This window comes from Ostrinia nubilalis, chromosome 6, assembly GCF_963855985.1.
Source record: "Ostrinia nubilalis chromosome 6, ilOstNubi1.1, whole genome shotgun sequence".
Classification (NCBI taxonomy): Eukaryota; Metazoa; Arthropoda; class Insecta; order Lepidoptera; family Crambidae; genus Ostrinia; species Ostrinia nubilalis.
The window spans coordinates 6,241,453-6,266,424 of NC_087093.1; the positions used below are offsets into that span (position 1 = coordinate 6,241,453).

The 24,972-nt window shown below is 35.3% G+C and overlaps 1 protein-coding gene across 2 annotated transcripts in view; it reads right to left on the minus strand.

Moving 5' to 3' along the window:
- LOC135072455 (pyrokinin-1 receptor-like) overlaps positions 1 to 24,740 on the minus strand; it is a 142,622-nt gene extending 117,882 nt beyond the window's left edge. For both annotated transcript variants that reach the window (XM_063966361.1, XM_063966362.1), the window contains exon 1: positions 24,612 to 24,740. The gene's annotated coding sequence lies outside the window, so the exon portion shown is untranslated. The remainder of the gene's footprint in view (positions 1 to 24,611) is intronic.
- Positions 24,741 to 24,972: the final 232 nt, after the last annotated feature.

Here is a 24,972-nt window from a genome sequence, read left to right on the forward strand (position 1 = left end):
TACGAAATGTATTAATTTTGCACCACGTTTCATCCTGAAAACACTACGCGGTACAAACCCTTTCTGCAGTCGTAAAGCTTTAATTAAACAACTGCCGAGGGACGCCTAAAAGCTCTTGTTACTACTCATATTTTTGTTTTATTTTACGCCTGCAAACACTTACAAAATTTATCGGCTAAATGTCAGCCTAAAAGTCTGGCTCGCCGCATTCCGCCGTTTTAGCCACGGACATAAATAATTCCAGAAAACAATTTGCTTGTTTTACTAAATTAAACATAATTGAGTAATGTTTCATGTCTCTTATTTGAGAACATTTGTTTTATTCTTTGCGAAAAAGTTTTTTACACCCGTATTCACAAACATTAGTATGAGTTCTCACTGTGCGCGTAGACGCACAGGGTGACATACGAACCAATCACAGAGCTCTATTCAACGCTGTGCGATCGATTTGCTGCTTCATTCAAGTAAGCATCGTTTGTGAATACGGGCCTTAGTGTTTGTCTAAAGTCTATTCCATGCTATCTTTACTGCAACATTTAACATTTAGTCTTAAACTGGTACAATGTAGGTACCTAGACAGTAAATAAATAATGAATGAGAGAAAAAAAGATAAAAAAAACAATAACACTGATGAAAGCGCTGAAAAAATAAGTGGCTTGCATTCATCGGGCATAAAGTCGCGATATAAAAAAGCGAGTCCATGTTAGTTCAGGAAGAACGTGAGCAGAAAACAAAACAGGCACTATCAAGAAAATCCTCGTACAGCTTGTACAAAATAGAAAAACTTTTGCGTCCCTGAGTTTGATATAACATTAGGCGTTTAATCTGTGATGTTAACAGTACACCCACGAATGTAATATTAATTCAGAGAGGGAACTTTAAATTCAATTAGGCTTAGAGTTTATATTATCTATTATTTATCACACAAAGTTTACTTTACTACTACTAATTGACAATTTACATAAGAAAAATTTTTTCTCTAAAAGTTCACATCGAAGCTTGGGTTGGTTACTAGGTACCTACAAAACATATTAGATGTATTATCTCCATTGTTGTTTGTTTTCTAGCACCTAGCCTAAAGTAATCACACACTTTTTTAAATCACAGTAGGTAAAGTATCTTCAATTTATAGGTATTATTTTGCAAATTAAAAAAATACAAATTAAGTTCATGATGAAATCCAAATCCAAATACGAAACATCAAATCTAAAATTAGTTTCAGACAAAGCTTCCAAAATAGTAAACAGAGTTGAATACCTACTTATTTGTGCTTTGTGGTTTAAATGTAGACAGAGTGACCGCGAGCATCTCTCCCATACGCGTGGGTGCATATTGCACTTCTCTGAACCTTGCCCGCCTTCCATTTTCTCCCTCATTACGCTATATTTCTCACTACGCTATCTAGCCGTGACACTCATTGCTTTCCAATAAACGTTTTAGAGCCACACTAATAGACCGCTCTCGTGAGAGCAATTTCCTTGGTTCTTCTACCTAAATAACATTCATTTATTATAAAAACAAGTAGGTAACACACGCATGTTATTGATTGATTGCAATGAATAACGTATTCGTAATTTGGGCTCGCGTTGTTTTTATTGTATTTGGTTAAAAATATACGTCAACAACTGACCCAATTAACCTTCCTGCCACCTTAGGATACCTACCGACGTATTTATTTTTATTACACGGCATAACTTGTTCTAAGGGAAAAGAGCAAATTATAAGTATTACAATACAACGCATACAAATTGGTCTTATACTTCGGTCTTCTATTTTCATCAAGGTTTTTCAAGAAATATGTAGAATAAGTATAACGTGTTCACTGTTAAAACCATTCTAAACATAGCTGGAAAAACTTACACATAATGGTAGAAGAACCGCTACAGTTTTTCGCAGAAATATCAGCGAGCTGTATTTGCATAGTACTGCGATATTGCACCAGATTATTCAAATTTAAATGTAGCGGAAATAACGCGCAATTTTCGAGGAAAAATTACAAACTCAATGGGGAAAAACGGTCTGAAGCCACATTTTACTGAAATGTCTGTTACCATTAATTATAAAATTAATTAGTAGGTACTATATAGAGTATCTCGGTAAAAGGAAAATGAATGAATCAGTAATGGCACATAATTATATTATTTGCTCTATGATTACACCAGAGGGCAAAGACAAATTGCTTACCAAAACGTAAAATGAAATCAAAAAGTATGGAAGTGATAGAAGAAATAATGAGTATCAAAATATAGAGCAACGTGCCTAATGAATTCATATGTTGTTTAAGCTAGGTTCTCTGGTAAATATTTTATTTTAATGTAAGTGGTTGCAAGTATTTCGTGTGTTCCATAGTCTATGGCATATTTTGTAGTAGGTACATAAAGATGCACACAGAAACTTATATTGTAGTAATTATAAGTCATCCAAGTTCACTCTACGACAACGACAAGAATCACGCTTCGCTTCCTTTACTACTTAGTTTACGCAATTTCAATGGTTTATTGTCAAAGGCACTTCAAGTTTACAGCCTCAATAAATTATATGGTTTATGCTGATGCGTCCATCAAACGTCAATTAATTTTTTTATTCCGTTTTACAGCATACTTACAACCATTGTGTAACTTTGCTGACATACATTACAGTAGTTGCTTTTATAGTAATTTTATATGCGATCTTGTTAATAAATACAAGAAACATTATTTGTCTCGAAATCGAACAATTTGGTATATTAATTTAGTTCCCAGGAAGATGTATAAATGCCACACAATGGCATTGTGGAGTTCACCTACTTGCAAGAATTTATATGGGGTCTGCCTAGTTTGAAGTTAACTGGCTTTTGCTTTTATGTATAAGTCGTATAGCTGTATAATTCTTATTAACACGCATAAAAGCACATGTTATGGTATTGAAACCTCTTTTTTATGATATGGTAAATGTTATTGCTATTTTAAATATGTAATTGTTTAGGGCATGTATTTAAATGATCTTTTTAAATTAGCTAAAACGGCAAATAAAAAAATCTAAATGGTCATCTATTTTAATGATTGATCCTCTTTCTTTGAGACATAAAATAAATGAAATCGATCGATATTTTAATCTCTTTTGAACTACGCAAAAAAATGTTGAGATGTAAAAATTATATCTGATCGTTACTTGTTGGTCCTCAAAAATAAGAGAAATGAGCACCAAATATTCAATATTGTGATACTTTTTTAAATAATTTGATTTGTATAAATTATTTTTTTGTCTATATCAAATAATCTTCAAAATAATTATGTTATGGTACTTATTTTTATTAAATTGTCTTCAAAGGATGGAAACTATTTTAAAGGAACTTGATGTTCAAAGATTTATTTTTTATTTAAAAAAGCATACTTTTAACACGTTCACCACACTACGTAATCGGGTCGAATTGACCTTAGGTGCTGCATGCGTTGGTGCGGGATGGATATATATTCGGTCTTTTCAGTAGTACGAAAGATAAATATTGTTTTGCAATTGTTTCGTCAAACACAGTAAATATTTGGAAAAAAAAACTTATCAGGTCCTTACGACCCGATGTCGCACTAAAAGTAAAAAAATATCGTTTAGTGCTTTTATCGGGTCTAATCGACCCGTTGACAGATGACTCTATGGTCACTGATCACGGTCGAGATCGGTATACTTATGAGAAAATCAACCATGCGATTTGAAAAAAAATAAAGAGGTAAAAATTATGATGTCAGGTTCAGGGATGCCAGAAGTATAAAATTATTTTACATAGCGCCTCTAGTCCCAAACTAAGCAAAGCTTGTAATTTAAACAAACATGGCAATGTACCATTCTGCTTGCTTATTGGCCGTTAAGCCCTTGGCAAACTCAATAAACGACCAATGACGGACGATTGTCACTCAACCACAAAGTATCGAGTAAATTAAAAGATATTTTTTTATTAAAAATATTAACCAATAATATTTTTATTTAGATCAAATATATTTTAAAGTTAAGTTATACTTAGATCGAAATGTATTTATTAGGTGAACAATATTAAAAGGCAAACTTGATATAAAAATCATCAAATTAACAAAATTAAAGATCAATAACTAAAAAAGAGGATCAAATATTATTTTTGTTTACTAAATATTAAAATATGTTAAACATAAATATTATGTTACCTTAAATGAAGATCATTCATAATTTATCCGTAGATCAACTAATATAGACCCAATAATTAATCTATACTAATATTATAAAGCTGAAGAGTTTGTTTGTTTGTTTGTTTGTTTGGTTGAACGCGCTAATCTCAGGAACTACTGGACCGATTTGAAAAATTCTTTTTGTGTTGGATAGCCCGTTAGTTCCTGAAGGCTTTAGGCTATTTATCATCACGCTAAGACCAATAGGAGCGGAGCACCAATCAAGAATATTTCAAATTAGTGAATTTTTTCCTTTTGAGAGCGCAAAAATCATGTATGACAGGATTGTTCCCCTTTAAAATTTCTTTAAAAAAGTCCGCGGTAGCATATGTCTATCTTTTAAGGTTGGCTCATAGTAACCATTTTTATGCAAAAAAAATCTGTTTTAAAACATGATATTAATCCTTATCCAAATAAATAAATTATTCACCACAAGTATTTAATTTTAAACATTCTTGCCCTTTACACCATTCGATTTCAATAAATATCTTAGGAGATATCGCAGTTTTAAAATCACATCCCAGCAAAATAATGATCAAGTACTACGCGCGCTACTGATGGATCAATGCACAGCCTAAACCGCTGATCGTAAAGACCTGAAACTTGGACGGTGTGTTCTTTGTATGACGTAAGTATCTGATAAGAAAGGATTTTCCAAAATTCTACCCCTAAGGAAGTAAAAAGGAGGGGCAAAGTTTGTATGAAATAACGAGATTCCTTCGTCCAATCTACTTAAAATTTTGCATAAGCATTCTATAACAGAATTAATGGAAGACGTGTTTCGTATTTTAGTGAAATGCACCCCCTAACTATGTTAAAAAGGGGTAGAAAGTTATTTTAGTGGTGATTTGCTTCAAAGTTGATATTAATTACTCATTAGTGCATTTTTTTACAATCATGACGTCATGTTAACGACTACCATACTCTAGGGGCACTCCACTTAACCTCGGAGTGGGTGCCCGCTGCGTGCGCTCGCCCAACAATGCATAGTAATGCATGAAAGTCATGCCGCGGGCACCTGCTTGCGCTGTATACATAAACTCATTTTCGCGCGAGAGTTTTGGCGGAGGCCCTTGAGGTAGTGGGAGTAGTCTTGAGGAAAAGCTCCTTCTCCCACGGCCAGTGGCATGCTGGAAGCTTGGTGATTCTAGCACCCGTAGGAAAATATAAAAAAAAGTTTACCAATAATACTGCGGTAGGTGTAGTTTTCGATTTCGTTGTAAAAAAATAATACCATCGAGTAACTTTCACCGGATCAAAGGCCGAGCTGCATATTCATAAAATATAAAAAAAAATATTTTCATGTTTATTTAACCTGATTTTTATATTTTAAAAGTATTCAAACATTTAGATAATAACGTTAAAACATTTAAAAATAATCGTATGAGAACGTTTTCGACTTCTCCACGGACGAAGTCGCGGGCAAAAGCTATTTGTAAAATAATTAGACTAAATTATTAAAAGTGCCTACCCAAAGTCATTATTCCACGCGGACGAAGTCGCGGGCACAGCTAGTGTAAAGATAAAATATAATAAAACACATCATTTATTTTTAAAAGTGCACATACAAAAAAGATCAATTAGTTTTTAGAGGATCAAATAATATTGTCCCATTGTTTAGTAGTGGCGTTACGATCGCCCTCTGTTTTTTCTTTGATCAGCTAGGTTATTAGTTATCTATAATGATCGCATGTTTTAATTTCATTCATTTTTATTCAATTGTAGGTACGATAGTCAATTATAGGTATACGAGAATATTAAATACATGGGCGTAGTAGACCTTGGTATTTGATATTAATTTCACATTGTTGCCTCTACAGGTTCCTCAGAAAAAGGGTCGAGGCAAATAGACAGACATTGAAACGATCCTATAATATTCTCGTTTCTCGTTATGGAACCCAAAGAGGTTAAAAATCATTAGATAAACTAGTTAATATTCAATACATTCATAATATTAATTCCACTTCCATCGAGTTCAAGCAGTTCATGAATTGTTACAAAAATAGTAGTTTGTTTACGAGAATTCGCACTCGTGCATAAATTACCAACCGGTAACCAGACATTGACATAAATAGCCTGCATTAATTAAGGAATATTGGTGTAGCCGTTCATTTGCTTCTCATAAAATACTCATAAAAAGCGCTTTTAATTACTTATTAGAAGAAATCCAATATTGGGCTGCCTGGTGTGGTAGTTTGTAATCCGGACCAAAAAACAAAAGACTAATTTCTGGCCAAATGCAAATGCTCTTGGAACAAATGAAAGTGTGATGAACACGAGTATTTATACCAAGTACTCGGTTAGTAGGTATCATGGTCATCATGGTCACTTATATGTATCTATAAATGCAGGTATGTCCAGTCGCCCTCATACAAGGTCTACTTTTTATGTAATCAATCAAAATTAAGTTTATTTTTAAATCCGACGTAGATGTATTTCTCTGGAAACGACTCGAACTTCACCGGTTTTACTTTTGCCTCTACAATCAATAGCTTCAGCTTAAGTTGTCAATATACAGTGTTATTTTTCAATTTGATTAATGAATAATTGATCCACCACCTTTTTCTGAATGTTCCTATTGTATTGCAGAGAACAGTCAAAGTTGATTTTAATTTTAATTATTCTGTGTCCCTTTGAACTTTGTAGAGACAATGACGCAAATTCCATATAGCCCGTGTTCTTTCACCCACCTATCTCTCTTTGTGCTATGAATTTCTTTTTTAAACAATCACGTAGTTTTATTTGCTCAGATTGCCTCCAAGATAAACTGGGGCGAAAGAGTTCAACTTTGTACCGACTCTTTTTTCTGGATTTGAATCAATTCATTTCCTGTCCTCCTTTGAATAAATAAACAGATACAAGATTTATGTTTTACCTATCTAAATAAATCTAAAAGAGCTTTGGCAGCGAGTTCATTCACGTAGATTTCAATAAAAATTCCCTGACTTATTTCATTTCTCGTGACTTAGTCTATGGCTTCATATTAAGTTTATGCTACGAGTAAAAAGTTGTAAAGTTAAATCAAAATTCATGCAGTATTTTTTTCAAAAGAGACTACAAAGATCCTTATAAACTTTTGCGTTTATAATATTAGGACAGCACGCTAAGCTAAACATTATGTATATCCAAAATAGAATAGTTGTAAAAGGAACTTTTATGCAACAAAAATACAAAGTCTAGTGTTATCACTATAGCTATAAAAAATAATATACCTACGCTACGTAGACACCAAATAGTAGGTACATACAAAATTATACTTACGACGTTACATCCTCGAGATTTATATGGTATTACAATGTAGTTTCACTTCTATATGTACTAGGCATCACACACAAATATTCAGAGCTAAAAAAAAAAATAACAAGTTCCTTAGTAGCCAGCGCCATCTGTCGTCGCTGCGCAGGGGCGTTCGGCCCGCTCAGATGTCATTTTTTTTCATTCATTGTGTGTGTGCGGGCATCGCCACTTCGTTACAATAAAAAATTTTAAATTGTGCATTTCATAATCATGGGAAAAAGGAAGCGAAGTAATTCCCGGATAAGGCGTAAAATAAGACGTCTGGAAAAACGTCTTCGACGTTCGTCATCGACTGAATATGAAGGTTAGTAACCGTTTCTTTTTTGCCAAGAAAAGTGTTGAACCGAAGCGTATGTATAGTTATACATGTTTATATCAAAGTGAAGACTCGACCAACTCGACGTTATGTTTTTTCTTGCCGCTTATCAATTACAAAGGAATATAATAATAGCATTCCAAAGAATGTGTATTTTTTTTTCCTCTACCCGCATTTTTGGGGTAGGTACAGTTGACTACGTAAATTAATTACAAAATAATTTTCTCATGCTAATAATACATCGCATTCTCCGTGACGAGATCACGGCTGATGACGAATGTTACCAAACGTTATACTCCATGACGTGATCATGGCTGATAACTAAACAATATTCCACCCATGTTATTCTCTATGACGCGATCATAGCTGATAACTTATATAGCCTCGTGTTGTAACGTGATTACAACCTATGGCTAAAAATAACGATTCCCGTAGATCATAGATTATTACGGTTATATTGACGGTTGAACATTTTCGATGTCTTTTCTGATTTTTTCAGAAAACTATCGTGACAAACAAACTCCACCGCGTGACTCACAAAGTGTTCTCATCGACTCTTCAAGATCAGAATCGTCACCAGAACCTTGCTCCGTAAGGTCTGAGGTGATAGTCACTAATATAAATGAAAAACCGACTTCTACTGACCCATTAGCCGGCACAAGCTCAGAAACTGTCAAAATTCCCGAGGAGCTTCCTCCAGAAATAATTGAAGCACTTGGTGACTACCAAAGCAAAGATGAAACACTTGGTCCAGCCATCAGTGAAGAAATCTCCAAACGCTGGGGTAGGTTTATCGTCGAGGGAATGACAAAAGAAGCAAAATAGGCCATTTTGCAGAAAATTCTAATACCCGAAAACTTTAAACTAGCGAAAGCTCCTAAGCTTAATCAAGAAATATCTGCTGTTCTTAGTGACACCGTCCGGAATAGGGACAAGCTTTTAGAAAAAGCTCAAAATTATCTTGGACTCGGAATAGCGGGTTTAACAACCTTGGCTACAGATATTATCTCGACAGATTTAGATAAAGTTAGTATCCTAAAAAAACTGTCGGAAGTTAGTCAGATTCTGCTCGATCTCCACTATGAGGACACCAAAACTAGAAGAAAGCTAGTTACTACATCACTTGATAAAAAATTCTATGGCATGGTTGCAGATGTGAAAAGAGACGAGTTTTTATTCGGTACTGCCTTAGGTGATAAAATTAAAGCCGCTAAGGCCGCTGAAAGATCAGGGTTTCAGATTAAGCGAGTGGATAATCATCCTCGCCCTACTAATGGCCCCCAGGGAAACTGGCGAGGCCCACCCCGGAACCAAGCACCAGCAAAGGCACCCAGACAGGGTGGGCCAAAGAACCGTTACCAACCATATCAACCACATCAATCACAGACGTCACGCAGACAGCCAACATCAGCGCGAGCAGCTCCCGCAGCGAAAGCGAACTCACGCACTCGCAGGACCTAAATAAGGTATTCCATGCAGGCCGGCTACGCCACTTCTTAGATACCTGGAAACATATAACAAAAGATCCCGTGGTACTCGGTTATGTTAGTGGCTTCAAAATACCATTTAATGACGTGCCTCACCAATCTTTTCAACCTGATAACAGTAATCTAACTGCTTCCGAATCAGCTAATATGCTCTTGGCTATTTCTCGGTTACTAAGTTCGGGAGCGGTAATAAAATGTAAGGACGTACCTGGTCAATTCTTATCACGAATATTTTTAACGCCAAAAAGTGACGGTACATTTAGATTTATCCTAAATCTCAAGGAACTCAATAAGTTTATTGATCCTTACCATTTCAAAATGGAAGATATAAGAACAGCCACAAAACTTCTTACTAAAAATGACCTTATGGCCACAATTGACCTCCAGGACGCATACTTTTTGGTACCAGCTCATGAACTTAGTAAAAAATTTTTACGGTTCAAATTTCAAGGACAGACATATGAATTTCAATGTCTCCCATTTGGTCTGTCCCTAGCACCTTTAATCTTCACAAAACTGATGAAACCCGTAGTATCAGTTCTTAGAAACAAGGGTTTCTTAATCGTCATATACCTGGATGATATGCTAATAATTGATAGATCGTTCAATAAATGCCTCGATTGTGCTACACAGACCGTAGATTTACTTGAAAGTCTCGGTTTCATAATTAACGTAAAAAAGAGTAATCTGACGCCAACTCAATTGCAAACTTTCTTAGGTTTCGAGTTAGACTCTCAAAACATGGTGTTGCAATTACCTTCCACTAAAAAATTAAAAATGTTTAAAAAAGTTAAGCGTATTCTAAAACAAAATTCTATTACTATAAGAGATTTTGCCAGCTTTCTTGGATCACTCTGTTCTGCCTGTCCAGGCATATCATACGGATGGCTCTATACGAAAGAACTTGAAAGAGAGAAGTTCTTAGCCCTGCAAGTAAATGATGATGACTACGAACAAGTTATGCCAGTGTCTGCTAATCTAAGACCTGACTTGTCCTGGTGGGTTAATCATATAATGACTTCACAGAACCCTATTCGGAGTAATAAATTTGCTATAGAGATATTTTCCGATGCATCATTAACTGGCTGGGGTATTTACTGTAATGGCGAGCGTACTAATGGCCTGTGGGGTACAAACGAGGCATGTGACCACATAAACTTGCTAGAGCTGAAAGCAGCATTCGTAGGCTTAAAATGCTTTGCAAAAAATCTAAGGAGTAGGGAAATACTGTCGAGGATCGACAATACTACGGCTATTGCATATATCAACAAACAGGGGGGTATTCAATACCCTCATTTACACAAAATAACTAAAGAATTATGGCAGTGGTGTGAAGCAAGACATCTATTTGTGGTAGCCTCCTATATAAAATCTAAGGACAATGTAGAAGCTGATTTTGAATCCAGACGGTATAATATTGACATTGAGTGGAGCCTAGCGCCCACGGCTTTTGACACCATCGTAGATACCTTCGGTAGACCACAAATAGACTTGTTTGCTACATACTAAAATGCAAAATGTCAGCATTACGTTTCCTGGAAACGAGACCCCCGAGCATTCGACATTGATGCATTTACTGTGGACTGGAAAACATACTTCTTTTATGCTTTCCCTCCCTTTTCCCTCATACTAAAGTGTCTCCGGAAAATTGTAAACGACAATGCCGTCGGTATCATGGTAGTACCATATTGGCCGAGTCAACCGTGGTATCCACTGTTCACGTCGTTATCATGTAGTAATATGATTTACCTACAACCCAGTCCTGACCTTCTTTTATCGCCTTTCAGGACCCCTCACCCATTATGGCAACAACTTACCCTGGTGTCGTCAGTATTATCAAGCGTTAATTCTCAAGACAATCATTATCCACAAGAACCTCGGAAATAATGATATCATCTTTAGCTCCGAGTTCACTCAAACAGTATAACTGCGCCTACAAAAAGTGGTGGAAATTTTGTAAAGACCACAAATTAGACTTGTTTTGCAGTAACATACCAAAAATTCTAGAATTTTTCACTGAACTATATGATTCCGGCTCGAATTATTCCACCTTAAATACCACACGCTCTGCTCTCGCTGTCATCCTGGGCAAACAGTTTTCACAAGATGACAGGATACTGCGATTTATTAAAGGAGTATACAGAACAAAACCATGTTTTCCTAAATACGAATCAACCTGGGACCCGAACATAGTTTTGAACCACCTTTCACAATTCTTTCCTAATGAAAGGCAAAACCTCGAAATTCTTACAAAAAAAATGGTAACTCTGCTCTCATTGTCAACAGCACAACGGACCCAGACGTTATCATTAATTGAACTATCAAACGTCAGAACGTTAGAATCAAAAATAGAAATTTTGATCGATAACCTAACCAAGACCTCTGCACCAAACCGTACAATTCACCCACTCGTCATACCCTTTTTTCAACAAAGACCCGAAATATGCCCGGGATCTACTATAGTGGCTTACATAAACGCCACTAGAGAATATAGGGAACTTACGCATACTAATAAGTTGATCTTGACAATTAAAAAACCTTACCACAACGCCAGCTCATCGACCATAGGTCGATGGATTAAAAATGTCCTCTCAGATAGCGGCGTGGATACCAGTATATTTGGCGCGCATAGTACGCGACATGCATCCACGTCCGCTGCTAGTCGAAAAGGCGCTTCAATCGACAGCATAAAACGAGCTGCGGGGTGGACGGGTAATTCATTGATTTTCGCCAAATTTTATAATCGCCCTATAGCGACAGATTCTGCCACTGATTTTGCTAATGTGGTATTTAATTAAATTGCAATCGCAATAATATGTTTTAAGAGAAAATGTATAAGCTATGATTTATATTTTCGTTTCCTTATTTTGTTAATAAATTAGTTTCGAGAAGACATTAATGTATTTACTTATTTCATCGCGCTGAACATCTACATTGTAATACCATATAAATCTCGAGGATGTAACGTCGTAAGTATAATTAACGGTTAAACAAACTTACCTGAAGTGAAGTTTGACTGTAATTATACGAGACGTTACATCCGAAGAGATTTATAACCCACCCAACCCTAGGTCTAATCGACCTCCCCTTTATCTAAATGAAATAAGTAAAAAGCTCTCTGAAATAAATGACATCTGAGCGGGCCGAACGCCCCTGCGCAGCGACGACAGATGGCGCTGGCTACTAAGGAACTTGTTATTTTTTTTTTTAGCTCTGAATATTTGTGTGTGATGCCTAGTACATATAGAAGTGAAACTACATTGTAATACCATATAAATCTCTTCGGATGTAACGTCTCGTATAATTACAGTCAAACTTCACTTCAGGTAAGTTTGTTTAACCGTTAATTATCTACGTGCCAATAGCCTACAGGCCCACACTAATTCTCACGTAGTAATCCGAGCTACTTGATAATTGGCAATCACAATATGCATCCGGTTGCAATCTGTCTTTGATATTAGATTCAGCCAGCCTACGATCACATTAGGCTTGTGCTACACATCCGAAGCGTTTCAATGTAGAGATCTGAAAATTTATCGATAGGTATCACGATAATTTGTTACGATAAAATCTATAGGTAATAATATTTTGTATCAGCTGTTACTTTTCACATTCTTTATTAGTACATAATAATATAGTAGGTATTTATAGTTTTGATTTGACCTTAACCTAAGTAATTAAAAGTGATTAAAGGGACATTTATTTCAAGTTTGTATTAATGAAATTTACAATAAACGTAGATAGTCAATTATTGTGATCGTCTTTGGGGGAGACCTTTTTCCAGCAGTTACGCCTCATAAATTTTAAATAACGCCTTATATGGAGTTGAGAGGAGGAGTTAAAAAATAATAACATTTAAAGAAAGAAGCAATATTAAAGAATTTCGGACTTAAATGTCCCAACATAATACATTTGATGTTGTACTTGTAGATACTGGAAGACAGTTTACTTTAGTTACGATGCTATTCGTAAAGTATCGATACTTCTATTTCACATTGGCATCCCTATGTTCAGGCAATGAAATTTCAACGCACACTGGCTACTGGGCAGTTAGTGAAACAGTTATTGACAGTTTTGAGAACGTCGCCGGCTTTTCCATTTTTACACAAAGGCACGGCTCGGCCATTGATATTTTACCACTTGCAAAACGAACCTTTTCCATTTCGGCATCCATCCGGCTAAAAATCGAAATTGTTTGACAGAAATTATATTTATAAATTGAAGTTTACAATCGAATACACATACGGGCTTAATATCATCGCTCTATTATGACTCTGTTTGAGTACCTATTATATCATAAAACTAGCATCTAACCATTATAAAATGTTTAGGCTGAGTTGCACCATCTTACATTATCTTGACAAACGTCACAAATATGTCAAACTCCATACAAAAAGCACCGGTTATTGTTACGGTTAAAATAAGGTGGTGCAACTCAGCCTAAGAGACCACCTTTTTCCTTCTGCCATTAATATCAAAAAGTCAATGATTTTTCTCGATGTAATAAATATTTCTTAGTTGCACAAATGAATACACTTATATGAAGACAATTATATCGCTGAATATAAGAGTCTGAACGCACCGTATTACAGTTGTATTGAATTTGTAACTGCTTCATATTGCATGTAGTTTAAATCGAATGGAAAATAGTAAACTATCAGAACAAATGTTGTAGTGAGATCGGAAAAGATTTTTCAAACAAGCCTCTTCGTTGCCCGTCTGACCAGCAAAACGGCAACGACAGTTTATTGTCTGATCAGCGAGTTGGCAACGATATTTAGATACTTTGTTACCTTAACAGCAAAAATGTCGTAGCCACTATCTTTTAAGTGACCAGGTTCAGTTTCACCTGTATCTGATATAGTTTCTTAGGCTGGGGTGCACCATCTTACTTTAACTTTAACAAACGTCAAAATCTGTCAAACTCTGTACAAAAAGCACCGGTTATCGTTATGGTTAAAGTTAGGTGGTGCAACTCAGCCTTTGTAATTAGATAGCAAGGTTGCTGATTTACTTGCCATTTCATCTAGTCAGATACACTACCCTTAACGAGACTTGTAAATAAAAAGCTATAGATTAACTATAGATTATAACGACAGACAAGGTTCTAATAAGTAGGCTATCAGGAATATCTATTTATAAGCAAGTGGTAAATAAGCTCAAAGGCATTCCATTGCACTAAATATTGAATTAGACCAATCATAAGCTCAAATCAATGGTTAAGTTTTGACCGAGTTGCGAGCTTCGTTTCAGAGTGTGCGCTTAAAAAGTTTACCGGGAAGCGTGAAACTGGATGTGGGCGGACAAATTGAAGCTTGAAAATTTATCAATCGTTCACGAACATGATGCTTTCAGCGGCACTTGTTTGATTTCACGCGGATGTTTAAGTAAGATATCGTCCTATAATTTTATTCATGCTTCTATTGATTCATTCTATTTATAACTAGCGGCCGCCCGCGACTTCGTACGCGTGGATCCCGTTTTACCCCCTTAGGGGTAGAGTTTCGTAAAATCCTTTCTTAGCTTATGCCTACGTCATAACATCTACCTGCATGCCAAATTTCAGCCCGATTCGGCCAGTGGTTTGGACTGTGCGTTGATAGATCACTCTGTCAGTCAGTCAGGTACACAAAACCAATGCTTAATGACCTAATTTAATATGAAACAAGTATTTAATTAAATTGTAAATTCATCCAGCTGGCACAATATCGAAATTATTTAACAGATGCGCAACGCAATGATTTCATCTCAGTGATTTTAATTTGCAGTAAGCAAGCAAATATTACATTTTGATGAATTTGCTTAGGGTCAGGCTGCCCTTTTTGATTAATACAATATTAAATATTTACTTGACTGAAGGAAAGTTAAACCAATTTGTTACTAGATTTAAACCTAATGATTACACTGCTTTCAAACTAAAAGCCAATATTATGAAATATTTTCTAATAATGTTGCTTGTATAAAAGAATTTTCTCTTTTCTTCTGATGAAAAGTTAACATCAATATAGAGACAATAATATCTTAGCATCTTGTAATTAATGGAGACTTGAACAACCCTAGAATGACCTCATTTTATGTGCTGTAAAGATTTACTCATAAAACTAAAGTTCAAAGATAAGAAAATGCAAAAAGAGAAGAAGAAAAGAAACTAGACGCTATTTCTACAAAGAACAAGTCGTTCAATTTCATCTGAAAATGACAACTTACATCTAAAACCGATAAAATACGATCAAAGCGCACGCAACCGGATGCGAAATTTCCGAGTGTATCTCGCAATTGACCTTTGTTGTTGGAAATGGGTTTTAAATGCAGTCGGTTCTACAAACAGTTCTATTTTCCCGCATCCAAACAATGTTGCAGGAATTTGAACACTATAATCTACTGCATAAATTGGTTCTATCTTTGTTATTACAAGCGAAGCCGATAAAGCTATGGGTGATTTGGACCAAACTGAAAACATAACAGAATCTTCCTAAATCTTACTACGTCACTAAAACAAGCTTACTAAAATATTGTTCCATAAAATGTTTCATAATCTTCTCTGTCTCTTCGCTTCTTCTTCGCTTAGTAAAGCTAAAGCTATTTACATGAAATGTTTATTACTAAATAGTTAGTTTAGGTCCAGACATTTAGGCTAAATTCAACAGAATTCCTATGATTCTTAGAACAGATATTTATTAGACTATTTTATTTATTGCTGACTTTCTTTTGACATTATTCGGACCAATAATTTTACTACTAATTTGTTCTTAGCATCAGACTTTATAAGTCTTAGAGACTGTCTGAAAAAGCTCGAAAAGCTCCCACGTTGCAAGCAATAAACGGTTGTAAATGTAGGAAGCCACAACTTATTTTATATATTTCAAGTGCCATTGCCTCCATAAACCTTTTAAATCCGATTCTTTTGAAGTAGAAGCTCCCAAATGTTCTTCTTAATGCACCCTGGGGGCTCAAAGAATTTAATTCGTTCTTCCAAATCTTCAGACGCGCATTATCTGTCAGTTACAAAAACGTTTCACTACGTTTGAATCGGAGTTAATTTATTTTCAGTTTGTTCAGATATCTAAGTACCTATAAATATTGTGTGTTAAATTAATAATTAGTATAGCTTTTGCCTTCGGCTTCCCCCGCGTGAGTTTTGATCTGTTAAAGAAAGAAACAAAGTCTTTATTGCCGGGTACCTATCCCTTTCAGAAACCAGGATAAAAACTATCCTCGTTTCTCTGAGACTCACGTCCGTATATTCACAAACATTACTATGAGGTCTCACAGTACTCGTGGACGCACAGGGTCACACACGAATCAATCACAGAGCTCTATTCAACGCTGTGCGTTCGATTTGCTGCTTCACTTAAGCAAGCATCGTTTGTAAATACGGGCGTAAATCTCTTTAGCTAATTTATCTAAATCGACTCAATGGTTTGAGCGTGAAGGGGTAACAGACAAGCACAGTTATCGAATGTATATTAGTACGGATTTAAGCACTAATAATGTCAATATTATCCTAGAAGGTTACCCTTGTGACAAACATTTAATTATAGACAAAGAGCATGTTTGTTGTAGATCAGGTTTTCTTAAATTAAGACGATATAAGCCTTCCGACCACTTAACGAGCAACGGGAGGCGAATGATCGCTAATTTATTGGGCCCGTGCGAATAGAAGAGTTAATAAGGTTCCTGTCTTGGATGCTATTTGGAGCTATTATAACCATGGTATTAGTGTAATTTCTGAAAATATCTTGTATATTTCCCGGGTGAGATAGTAATTATAGATGAGCACAAAACTGAAGGTAATAGTTTTAAGTAATAATACCATGACGGCCGATGGAGCAGCAAGATTCTGGAGTATAGGCCACGTACCGGAAAACGCAGCGTGAGACGTTCACCCACAAGGTGGACCGACGACATCATAAAGGTAGCAGGAAGGCGCTAGACGCAGGCCGCTACCAACCCGGCAACATGGAGAGCATTGGGGGAGGCCTATGTTCAGCAGTGGACGTCCTATGGTTGAGATGATGATGATGATGATGATGATGATAATGATGATGATAATGATGATGATGATGATGATGATGATGATGATGATGATGATGATGATGATGATGATGATGATGTTGATGATGATGATTAATAATACCATGAACGCCTTCCAAAAGGACCGGCCTCCGCGCCGTGTTATCCACAGGAGATATACAAATAATACTAACCCTTTATTGCACACCACAACAAGAACAAATAAAAAAAAACACACGGACAAATTCAAATAGGCAGTCGTATCGCTATGAAGCGATCTCTTCCAGACAACCAAAATAAGGTAAAAGTTGGATTCCTATGCATTTTTACAAGCTTTATATTGACTTCATTCACTTGTTAGTATGTGTGGGACAAATTTTGCAACTGAATTTAAGACCAGTTCTCCTCCACCGATTGAGCTGAAATTTGGTATACTTATGTAAGTACGATGACAATGCAATATTATGGTACCATTGAGCTGGTCTGATGATGGAGTCAGGAGGTGACCATAGGAACTCCTAAACGAAACGGCGGAAACTTATCGAGTTTGGGTTCGTTGGATTCGACTTGCCGAGCACTTTTATGCTAAATGATGACCAGGCCCAGATATTGAGATAGTTACAACTAAAAAGTGTAAAATAAAATTATAATAAAAAAAAAACTTTTTTAAAAACAAGCTTTATCCTGAAATGCAGTTGTATTAAAACGAAAAAAATAATTGTATGCTAGGTTCAAAGAATTTCGAAAGCTTGTAGCGCAAACAGAAAAAAGAGGAATAAATTCCATACGCGATACAAGCTTTCGAAATTCTTTGAACCTAGCATACAATGATTTTTTTCATTTTAGTACAACTGCATTTCAGGATAAAGCTTGTTTTTAAAAAAGTTTTTTTATTTATAATTTTTATAAGTAGGGAAAATGCGTTCAAATGATCTCGTCACGCTTCCCGACAAAACTTTAAGCTCCTATTGCTCGCAAATGAAATGCTCTTCAACCCGCATAATACTATAATAGGTGAACACGTCCTGCTTTTCTCTAGAAACCTTGAAATTATTCTTACATTACAATTTTTGAAACTTATTCGTGTTTGCAATACATTATAGACTATCTTTTGTAAAATTAATTAGTTTTAAAAATAAGAAGCTAAACGCTCTGATGCTTTTAGAAACACTATTCCAAAATGCGTAAATTATATCTGGCGCTTACCAAATATCACTGGACCAAAGTAAGACAAATCTAAATTGTTATATTTACTTAATTGGTATTAATTACTGCGGGCACCAATTTCAGTAGGCATATTACGCAATTCGATTAATATATTGATTTCTGTTATCTTATCTCGGTCTATCTGTCACTCTTGCTCTAACTATGCTTCTGTACAGAAGAAAAGAGATGAATAGAGCCAAACAAAATACAAGTTGCGGAAATCAGAGCTGCGTAACCAAAATATGATAACTGACAGTTCTTGTTGCCAACTCGTACTTTACCGCTATATCTTGTCTTATTAATTTATGCAGGTACTATACAAATAACTTAAAACCGGATTCGTGTATCAACACATCGAGTTCAGCATGCTAGACAGCATCGTATTCGACCGGGTGTTAATTATGAATCCGATTTTTGCATAGATTTGCTAATAGATTTATTTTGTGGGACAGGAGGCAAACAAGCAGACGGATCCTGATGGTAAATGATTACCTCCGCCCATAGACACCTGCAGCCCCAGGGGAGTTACAAGTATGATAGATATTGCGGAATACGGTATTTGTATAGGTATTTAGACTTACCATTAACGAAATACATACATTTTAAAAATAAGCTTTCCTAATGGGAGCGATCATCCGAACCTATCATCAGCTCTATTGCGTTATATTATAGCAAAAACTTGTTATTTGACCATTATAACTAAAATTTCGTTGCTGAAATTCAGCTCACGCAAACCCCAAAAACAAGGTCAAGTTCGTCTTGGAAGATTCGATTACCCGCAGACAGAAACGGACATTACAAATAAATGCTAATCAAAGATAAAAAACCAAGTGATCCGTGCCGAGAATTAAACGGGCCTACTTTGAAGTAATCAGGAGCTTTCTAGTCTGAAACCAGCTATTAAGCATTCTGTGAAACACGGCCTTACCTTGACGACGAAATTGGATTCTCATGTTTCTCACATTACGAGTACGACCACATGTCATTCCTTCAGGCATTATCCCTTTAAATCTCTAACTTCGCACATTGTTAAAAATCTAATCGTACGCGTGTATGGACATTAAACTGTTAAATGAAATTAGCTGAAAGTAACATTAAAAATAACTAATAATGCCACATTTGCAAACACTGGAACACCGTGTACGAATAAAGGGAATAAACTTCAAATATTAACACAGTAAAATACGTACAATACGTCGGAATGTACTACGATAAAGTAAACAAAATTTAAAAGCATTCCTAAAATAGTCGCGTGAAGGGTATTAGAATTGCAACACCCACTCGAAAACACGCGACCACATGCAACTAAAAGTGGTTACTGAAATCCGAATACCTAGAACATTATTATCACTGAAAAGTAACTCCTACTCCTACTAGATCCCAAGTATTCTAAGATATCAGAATTGTGATCCAGAATTGACGTCCAACACGACTTAATAGGCCCTTGGCTTTGACCACAGCTTTGACACTTCGATACAATCAACAATTAACTCCTAATTGTAGCCTGTGATCTCCAAAAAATTTATTTAATCTTAGAACAAGCATAATATCAATCATTCTTTACCACTATTATGTAGAACTCTCTAATCTGATTATTACAAAATGCACACAGATTCAAAGAAACTATCTACCTACATACGTACTTCTAATACACAGTTGAATTACAGTTGTAGTAAAATAAGAAGTTTCTAACCGATGACGTATTTTTTGTGATCAACCGAATTCCATACTTGAATGAAGATATTAATGATTCGAGTAAGTAATTGCTTTTGCTTGTTTGTTTTTATTTCGTTATGTCTAGCACTAGAGATCCTTCCAGATTATACGTCCATTCATACATCTTTGCACGATAAATACAAATAAAATAATGTATGTACCTGAGTGTGATAAAATACAACGATCACGACACTGCGTATAATATCAACACAATTAGTTAATTAATAAACATCGGAAAAATTGTGGGTTTTTATGTGCACAAAAACTGGATCACGTGCATAAAAAACTAACATGACTCAAAATTCCCAAAAAATTATAAACATTTTTTGCTTGAATAATTAAAATTAGTTGTCGATTTTTAGTTATTTGCGGACGATGTTATTGTGTAATTGCTATAAAAAGATCCAATATTTGTACGATTTTAGCTATCAAATAACACTTGATGTGCAAATAAGAATACAGAATGTTGAATCTTTTTTACCATTGGAGTAATCACGACATCATTTAGTGCTCAACTCTTTTTTATAGCGGGTAGCAAAACATTTCCAGTTAACCTCTATATGTTTAGAAGTTAAGAGTTCAATGTTTATGATGATAATTCCCAACCAAATAGCCGAAAATTACTAAGTATTTTAAAATAATGACCTCCTCTTTTTAGTCGGTTAAAAACCGGAAAAACAGATAACATATTTCGACTACTAACTGTTTAAATAAATTACTTAGCTTATTTTCAATTTACGAATATTTATACATATTTGAAACGTATGAAATAGTAGTTTCAATATTTAAACAAAAGAGCGTTTTGATAGAGTTTTTTGAAGTTATATCAGTTATATTACTAAACACAGCCATGCCATATTAAATACTTACAATACTTAGTAGTCTTATGCCCGTTTTCACCATCAATCCCTAATTTTTAAGTGACCCCTATGACAACAAAATGCCTGTTATGTGTCATCATAGGGGTCACTCAAAAATTAGGGATTGATGGTGAAAACGGGCATTAAATTCTGAAATATAAGCCTAATCTAAGCCTAATTAACTGAATAAAGAATTAAAGGCACGTGTGTGCTATGTTTGTAGAGCTGATTAGTAAGCCCTAACTTTGTACCCTAAATGCTAATGCTCTCCGAGACACCTGTCGCCGAATTTGTATTCCACGCCCTGTTCCTCTTTATACTGCGGTCAGATATGGCCTAAACGATTCTGATTCAGCCATTGCACGACTTGGGTGTAAATGGGTGTCCTGAAAAATTTTACGCTGATAGTTCATCACCAAAAATAACAAATTATGTTACTTACCATACTTTTAATTTTACCATACAAAGACTTTTATGTTCTTATTTTCTTTACTTTTTTATATTGTATCATCCAATCTTACTTTCACGTAAACCACACGTTTTGCTACATTAACGGCTCTACAAGTAGGTTAGGTAAGTACCTTAAAGTTTTATGAGTCGTTACACGATTATTCAAACATTATAACATTAATGATCATATCTTTTAATTGAATCGCAGCTTAAGCTGAGGACCGTAAACTTTGAATGTTTGATATAATTTTAGCTTAGCACTTGTTTCTTAAATACTGGCAACAAAGTCTTCCTAAAGGGCTCTTAACCGATTGATAAACTCGAAAAGGGCACCCTCGCGCGTTCGTCACGCCCGACTGTTAGTCTAACAGGCCCTCAAAAGGTTATCGCTCATCTCGGTTTTCGACTCAAAACAGATATAGAATGAAACGTAGGACGCCTCAAACCGTGAACCCTTATCAAGCGAACCTCGTTTCTTAGTGAAAGCCAATATCTTAGAAAGACTATAATGTGGACGTCCGACCACTCATCATGTACTGTTTGTGTATAGAGTTTACTATCAATCAAATCCGTCTTTCATCGCCCATTCGCTGGACCTTCTTCAACAAATAGGACACCAACAATAAAACTCGGAATCGCTTAGACTTGAACACGATGTAACATTTACCTATTCTATTGATTAAATACTTTCGTTTATCGAACAAAACCCCTTTTTTATGTAGTAGATAAATAAAATATTCTGTAAGCACAAACTTGATATTTAGCTTTTAACGTCTTTTCACAATGTGATAAGAAATAAAATTATAAGCCGCTTGTCGCAGATAGTCAAAAAATAAAACAAACAATATCTATAAGTAGTCAGGCGGACAGACTTTTTTCATAACCTCTCAACATCAAAGGGTTCAGGTTCAGATTTCCAAAGAAACAATAAACCTACTTGTGTGCAGAATGTGGAAACTTAATTGCAAAGAATTGTACTCGCCACGCAACGGATGCCGGACCGATGGGCAGGAGGCCACGCAAACTTTACTTACAAAGGATGCTCATCGAAAACGAAACTTCAAAACATATTGAAAATGTAATCTGTGGTTTAGCGGAGAAAATGTTATTCTAAAAACCCAGGGGATTCAGAATAACATTGTCTGAGACTGTGGAATCTTATGTAAAAATTTGACCACACAAATGGATTTTTACCGTAAAACAATACCTAAATTATTTTCCAAACTATTATCTCGCTAGGTATGGACAAAAATTTAGTTTGATATGAGATTTATATGTGAAAATTACTATTGTAAATAATTAATTTACCATTCCATATATTTAACAGCTTTACCAAGCGAATCAGAGATTTTTGGATTAAACTGTACCTGCCAATATAAAATATAATAATGTACTATAACTTTCTCAATATTATAATGGTTTCCCGAAAAATCAGGCACCACCCACTCCAAATTCCAATTCCTTTAAAGATTTCCTGGAAGATGATGTTAAAGTCTTAAATAAACAGACCATTATCGCTTTTTGGGAGACCATTGTTTTCGTCAAACCAATAAATGAAAACCTTTACCTACTGTTTTATGTTGAATAGATACTTGAAGTTAATCAATAATTACTCATAATTATGGTCTGAAACAATATGACAATAACACTAATATTATATTGGAGTTGTATCTAATAATATGTTCCATACTTGGCTAAACTCTAGTGTCTTTACATAAGTCTGAAATAACTTTAATTAATGAAATATTTTTTCAAATAGGTGAAGTGAATCTCCGTAAGATTACAAAATCCACTAGCCCTCTACAATTATTTAGTAGGTATCTTTGGATACATACAACATGGTTAACAATACGTTATAAAAACCACCGGTTATCATTGTAGTTACGGTCAAAGTTACGAGTAGGTGGTGCAACTCAGCCTAAGTTAATAGCATAGTATAATTGAAACCATTAACCGGAATTCCTAAGGCACAAGTCCTAAATAAACTGATCTAAAATAGCCCTGGAACTCAATCAGTTTTCAATTAACTGTAAAATAAGATTTCAAATTGCTTTGAAACCAATAAATTGTCAATCAAGTTAAAGGAGTTAAGTCAAAGATTCCTTTATCTGCACAAAATCTTTTAGAGGGCCACGGTTGGACAGTTCACAAAAGTAGGTCTATCGATTGATGGTGTGATCTGGCCAATTGTAAGGCTTTGGTTTTTAAGCCTTTTAATAATAGTCGTACATTAATTGACAGTTAATTAAATATTTATCTGCATCACCAAGTCAATCAGACTCATAATTAGTTATTTGGCATCGGGAAAACGTAATTAATATTGTAAATCGAATATGCTATCAGAACATTGCACGTACCTATTCATTAAATACGTGTATATTAAGAAGCAATTATTTTTGACTCTTACTAAACAAAGAAGAAGTCAGTAAAGTGCCCATTGTAACTGCAAGTTCTTATTAGTTTTCCAGACTCATATTTTTCGGGCAGTTTAGGACACCTTATTGCGTCATTAAAACTTTTTCCGATAACTTTTCCAATAAAATATTTTCCATCCCATCCACTTTAGTCTACAAACAGGAACATTTTCTGAGAAATACTTTTTATTCATCAATCACTTACGTAAATGGTAGGAACATCGATAAAACGAGCGCAGGTAGCGCATAACAATGCTCTTTCATCCGTCGTTTATAGTTTATGGTGGCATTTATTGCTTACAGATAGTTACAATATTATTTGCCATTAGTCGGTCAGTGATTATGACCGTCATTCCATCGTCAGTTTTACGGTGGACTGTAAAAATGTAACGGCGATGCGTTACAGAGTTCTTCAAGGCGGCGAGCGCTTTTCCCATAGTTGTACGGGATACGCGACAAATCGCTGAATATGTATAAAATTGAGCAAAATTGCTTCTAAGGTCCACTAATTTTGATGGTTATTTATTAATTAATAATGGCTTTTCGTGTATAAAGAAAATACACAATTTTACAAGTTTTTTTTGTTTCCGAACTCAAAATTAGAGTTTCCGCAGTTTCGGGTTTAAAATTTTAAAAATCTACAAAACCTGTTTAAAAAATAAAGCTTGTAATAAACTTACATAAAAATTGTGGTGTTTCCAATCGATCAACATTTCACAAAAATCCAGTTTGTGCACATAAGAACAATAATCACGAGTTGCAAAGTTTTGCCGGTTCGTCACACTCGCGTCCGCACGGCAGCGCTGCGGGGCTGCGGGCCAAAGACTGGCGGCCGCGCCTTCATCGCGGCCTGAGGTCATTGCCAATCTAACCACCTCACTATAAGTAAACAAACATTTAACACTTGCACGCTCATCAACTTTTTAACATTTAAGTTTGGATCATTAGGGTTGTACACTAGCTGTGCCCGCGACTTCGTGCGCGTGATAAACGACCTCTCATTTAGGTAAGATAATGCACTGATTGGAAGATCTAGTTACT